The 6,401-nt window shown below is 35.1% G+C and overlaps 1 pseudogene across 1 annotated transcript; it reads left to right on the top strand.

The window, feature by feature from the left end:
* Positions 1-2,771: 2,771 nt before the first annotated feature.
* On the top strand, positions 2,772-3,634 carry LOC308274016 (securin-like; annotated as a pseudogene). Its single transcript has 2 exons — positions 2,772-2,857; positions 3,034-3,634. The product of its transcript is annotated as a securin-like (transcript).
* The last annotated feature ends 2,767 nt before the right edge of the window (positions 3,635-6,401 follow it).

The following is a 6,401-nucleotide window of genomic DNA, read 5'->3' as shown; positions in this document are numbered from 1 at the left end:
TGGCATTTCCTAAGCATGCAACCGTTTCATCTATAAACAAAGGTAGGGTTATTTATTTTTCTAATCTTAGCTTTTCTTTCATTTTTTCCTGCATTATAATTACAAAAACTCTGCCACAATCATAAGCAAGATAAACTACAAAACTTTGTATTTACCATCTTATTAAAAACTAATATAATATATTCTTATTCCATAAAATTTGTTAGTTACTGGTGAATGAACCCAGTAGCTTTATACCTCTGAGCTACAGTTCCAAGTATATTTTATTTTTTATTTTGAAACAGAATCTATTCAATTATGGATTGTCTCACTAAGTTTCTGGGGCTGGCTAAAAATCTGCAGTCTTTCTGTCTCAGTCTTCCAAGTACTGTAATTAAAAGCATGCAACACCATGCCTACCTGGGCTTTTAACATTTTTTTTACAGATTGAAAAAGTACCTTATTCTCTTTTGAAGGTTTTCCTTAAAAATAGTTGTAAAATTTATTTCCAACACCTTTTAATATACTTATTTTTATTGTTTAATTATTGCATTAAACACACTGAGAGTTAAGCAATAAACTAAACTTACATCCTTCGTATAACTTCAAATTGATTACCTGTCACTTAATCTTTATAATGAACATGATAAAAATCAGTTTATAGGTAACTTTACATTATAAGATTAAAGTATTAACTAATATATCTAATATCAAATACTCTTAGGAAATTGAAAGATTATAGATTTAGAAGTATTTATTTATATGTTTCTAATTAAAGAGAGTGAAAATTTCCACTGTTGTCAAAAATTACAGGTGGGCCCGGCGTGGTGGCGCACGCTTGTAATCCCCGCACTCGGGAGGCGGAGACAGGAGGATAGCGCTGGTTTGAAGCCAACCTCGCTGGCTTAAAAGACCCTGTTTCCAAATAAAAATATAAAACAGGTCTGGGAGTGTAGCCCGGAGGTAGAAGGGCTTCCAGGAACCCCAGTACCACACACACACAAAAAAAAATTACAGGTGGATTATAAAAAAACTAAGATGTGAGAAAGGGATGAGTGTCCTAGGAACTTACGTTCAATACACTTGGAATAGCCGAGTGCAAGAAGGCACATTTACAGAAACCGAAAAGGTTTTGTCTCCTGAATATGATGTGAATCCAAGATGGACTCATTAAGAAGGCCTGTTGCTTTGTGAACTACCTAATGTCTCTCTATTTTTCATTTAAGTTACAAAACCTCTTTTTGGGCCCAGGATAATCATGTAAGAATTTAGACAAAGAACTGCTAATAAATTGATTGATACTATGCATCAATTAGAGGGCTTACTTTTAGAAAATTCAATAGCTTGCCAGGCGTGGTGGCACACACTTGTAATCCCAGCATTTGAGAGGCTGAGACAGGAGGATCGCGGTTTGCAGACAGCCTCAGGTACTTAGTGAGGCCCTTTGCAAGTCAGTGAGACCCTGTTTCAAAATAAAGAATAAAAAATAGGACTGGGGGGTAGAGCTCGGTGCTAGAATTCCCCTGGGTTCCATCCCCAGTACAATAAAAACAAAAAAGAAAAGAAAAAAGAAAAGAAAACTCAATGGATCAAGTCTCTGATATATCGAGTCTATTAAATGTGGTATGCACACTTTTCAAAATTTCTCTTTGCAGGAAATTCCTTATCAGCTAGAAACAGATGGACTGATGGAGTATTTTAATCAAACACCCAAGCAGATGGTGAGAAGATTCATCATCGGTGAACCACAACATTGGAATAAATTGATACCTTTTGTCTATCTTGCCTATTGGGATGTTAAGCAATCATCAACAGACTTTTTTCCTTTGAAATTCACCATGAGAGAATTTTTAATTAGGCCAAACTGGCGAGCACACCCTAGCCTAATGGATGAAAAGCATCACAATGACATTGGTCAAAAGCAAAGATCGAGTAAAAACATCGGGCTAACCAACAGAGCCCAAATCTCAATGCTGGAATTGTGGAAATTTAAATTTCTCTTATCATGTGGAAAACAAGATCCTCATCCTAGATACAATATTTACTATGCTGTTAATTTAGACCAATAGTTTCATCTTTCTCATCAACAATTTTTTTGTTCTCTAAAGAGCTATGATTGTAAACCACTAAGGTATTTTGTAAGGATGAAAATGTGATGAGAAGCCACTGAAAAAATTTTAATTCATATAAACATTATGTTAATATGCCATGTTGCAATTACTGTTATTATTATGGCTATTTTATTTGAGACTGGATTAGGATTTAGATACATTTTTATGCCCCTTTGATTCCAAAGTTGAACTAAAAATTGTGTATTAATAAAACTTTTAATCTTTCTTAAGTATCAGATTTAAGCACGGTAACTAACTTTTTATGAAAAATGACGTCTTCCTGGATATATATTCTTAGAATAATCTTTGAATTTAATTTTTTCCTCAAGATTAGTTGCAATTGTGTAAATTTTTCTCAAATTCAATAGTTTCCCTATGTAGGAATTATCATAAAAATTAAAATTCAAATATAAAAAACTTCCTATTTTCTATAATTTCTTAGAATTTTGGAACATTTGGGTATTGAAAATTCAAAGGTTAACTAAACTTACCTGTCTTTTAGTTTATTATCATAGATATAGCTATCCCTGCATTTGGGCAGTTTATTTTTCTCTAATGCTAGTAATGTTTGACTTTCCTGATAATGCTAGGCCAAAAGCAATAGGATTAAAATAAATCTCCCCATTATCCCTCTATGATCTATAAAAATGGTCAAAAATAAACCCAAATAGAAGGGTAGGAATGACCTTTCCTAAGAGAAAAATGAAGAAGAGTGATGATCTCACAGTAAAACCTTTGAAGGAGTTCCCTGTTAGACTTGATACAAAGTGAGAATGAAGTACCAAATCAAAGCCTAGATAATAAGTTCATTATAGTTATTATCTTAGTCTGTTTGGGTTGCTTTAACAAAATGCTATAAATTGGGTGACTTAAAAGCCACAGACAGGAAGTACCTTTGGTGATCTAGGCTGCTGAAGCTACTCTGGTTTATGGAGTAATCCAGGCTGGCTACTCTCATATTTGTTGTTAGGAAAATGGAGAGCCAGGCACTCCTGTGGCTTCAAAGGATGGGCTGAAGCTGGGGTCTGAACCTGCAGGCAAAGCCTGAGATGGGTGATCTCAGGTTTTAACCCCATGTGTTGGCAAAATGTTTGATGCTCCACCAGTCTTACCAGAAAGGCTTTGGGAACTGTCAACAGAGCTACAGAAAAGCCAGTAAAGACCAAGTGGACCCTTCAAACAGAAACAACCAAGCTTCTAAGCCAAAAAGATGACCGAGAAGACTGCTAAAGGGAAAAGCTCTGTTCCTGCCTCTGATGATACCTATCCGGAAATAGAAAAAATTTTCCCTTCAATCCTTTAGACTTTGAGAGTTTGGCTTGCCCAGAGAGCACCAGATTGCACAGGTCCCCTTGCATGGCATGCCTTTCATGATCCTTGAGGAGGAGTGAGGGTGTGAGAAGCTCTTGTAGCTGGGGCCCCCTTCGCCTGTGAAGAGGCAGTCTCTATGTGAATCTTAACCGCTGCAGTCTCCTTCAAGCTTCCTGTCATCTCTGGATGTAGAAATGCCGCCTGTTTGTTATGACATGGACATTTATACTTAGTGCTTTATCGTTTATGTATATTGGTATTAATAAAGCCTTTCTTTAACAGAAGAAGAAAGCCACAGACATTTATTTCTGTCACATGTGGAAGTGGAGAAATAAAAAATAAAGGCCAAATAAAGGAAATTCAAAATAAAGGTCTGTTGAGTGTCTGCTTTCTCATCCAGAGAGCCTTCTAACTGTAACCTCCAGGCTACTCATCCCACTTATTACCACCCTTCTGATGCTATCACCTTTCCAAAACCCCATCTCCTAATATAATAGTTACTAGGGCTCATTGTATGCATTTTGAGGAAAAACAAACATCCAGTTTATGGTGTGAAGCATATATTTAAGTATAAAGTACAGGTAGAAATATCTATGAGATAAGCCTCTCCTTTCTTGATTGCTCCTTTTTCAAACCCCTTTGCCTGGAACAAGGATCCAGCTGGCAAGAATTTGGCAGTGGTATGTCCAGAGTTGAGGATGTCTCCATCATTGGGCTTGAGCAAAGTATTCTGGCTAAGTCAATTGACACGATCAGAATACTTTGGCCTGACAAATTACCTACTGTGCCTGGCAGATTCTGTGGTTCCAAAGTCAAGGATTTGCTTGGCACAGCTAAGATATTCACGGAGGCTGATATCCAAAGGACAGTCACTTGGCTACTGTGTTCAGGAGAGCTGAGATTAAAATGGAGCTCATCAGCTAGAGAGACTAATCACTTTCAGGAAGAAAATTTAGTAAACATCGGATGGATAAAATATTGTTTGTGAGTCCATTTTTTTTCCTGCTTGAAGAAGGAAGAAGAGGTAAGATGATGGAAGCAAGAAAAAATGAAATAAATAATTTGGTAGTGGCTTAAAATTAGAATTATCAATGTGAATTTGGGATTAATAATTTGTAAAGAAGAATAATTATGTAAGATAGTTCTATATAGAAAGCTAGATAGGCCTATGTCTTCATTTACATCAATCAATAAATAAATTTGTACATGTATTTCTGGTGGAAAATTCACACACACACACACACACACACACACACACACACACACACACCATACATTTTCTAGCTCACCAATACATTACATTAGACATCAGTGCATCAAAGTTGTATTGTCCAGTGAGGGTGGAGGGTGCACACTTATAATACCTCCTGAGATGGGAGGATTGCGGTTTGTGGCCAGCCTCAGCTACTTTGGGAGGTCCTTTGCAACTTAGTGAGACCCTGTTTCCAAATAAAAAATAAATAATAGGGCTATCAGTGTACCTCACAGATAGAATGACCATGGGTTCCATCCTGAGTACCAAAAAAAATGTATTTTCCAAACACTATTATAAAATAAAAGCCACTAGTACTCACTCCAGGACTGGGATAATACAAAGATAAAATGACCTTAAATATCAGATTGTGTCAGCAGAAAAATAATAAAAGTTTGAAATGTCATTCTATATACACAGAATATCTTTCTGCTTGTTTTTTCAGTTTCATCATTTTTTATAATTTTCAGTATAGAGGTCTTTTATCATCTTAGGTAAATTCATTTCTTAGTATCTCCTTTGCTATTGTAAATGATATTTTATTCTTCATTTCATTTTTGGATAGCATCAAATTGTTGTATAGAAATGATACTAAGCACCTTTTTTTTAGGTCATTTTTAGTAAAGAAAGAGTACAATGGTGGAAAAGGGAGTAACTAGTTACCTAGCTTTATGTGTTTAAACACCCACTGTCATCCTTGTAGAAAAACCTTAGCACATCCACTAAGGACATCCGCAGGAATTCACCTGCAAAAATGCCTTAGTTACATATTTTCTTGTCAGATTGAGGACTCTAGTAATTTGGGAGAAAATCCCCCAAACTCTATTTCTGCCTTATTTAAATGAATTATAAGACCAATGTGCAGAAATAAATAAAATAAATAATGAGAGCTGTGGAGAGTTCCAAAAGGCAGCAGAACCTATTGGAAATCAGTATTGAGTATAATCATACATAACACACACCTTGGGAGTGTGTACGCATGTGCACACCATACAATTATCTAAACAAGATAGAAGAGTTTAAAACAAGAAGGTTAAGTTCACAATTAGAAAAGAAAATCATATTTATAGTATAGTAAACATTAATTAAAAGAAATGATACACATGGTAAATCTATAAACCCAATGACCTTCATCACTGGATCATGTGTTATAAGAATTATATACATTAATTCTCCTCTTCTTTCTTACTGTAATTATTGTGTTATTTCTATTTGTAACCCATTGTTTCTTTTTTCCTTCAAATATACACATATTTATAACCCACTCAGCTGTACAAAATGAATTTTCAAAGTGGAAAAGGTCAAAATATTAAATATCTTCCATCTAAAATCACTAAATTTGTTTTTAATTAACTAACATCCTTTATTGTTTTTTCTGAGACATGTTTCTTAAATTATCATCTATCTTTACTGCAACAAATTCCTTCCTGATATCTGCAATTTGTCGTGGAAACAGCCTTTCATTTCATGAAAACTTTGTTTCTAGAGAAAGCAATAAATATTGGTAGATAATGTGCCTACTTATGTTTTACAGAAATGATTGAGTAAACAGTACTAAATGCAGGAGTTCAGAAAATAGATGCAGAAATTCAAAGCAGTCAGATTTAACAAACAGCGACGGCATTACTATTCTGTAGCTATTCCAAGGGTGGCTGACCTACTGCTAAGATTACTAACCAATCTGAGACATTCCAGAGATGAGCATTTTTGGCCATAGACACAGATATTTGTTTTGAGTGTTTCATTAC

The sequence above is a fragment of the Muscardinus avellanarius genome (genome assembly GCF_963383645.1).
Source record: "Muscardinus avellanarius genome assembly, chromosome: 15".
Lineage (NCBI taxonomy): Eukaryota > Metazoa > Chordata > Mammalia > Rodentia > Gliridae > Muscardinus > Muscardinus avellanarius.
The sequence above is the reverse complement of the archived record's forward strand: the minus strand, read 5'-3'. Positions and strand labels throughout refer to the sequence as shown.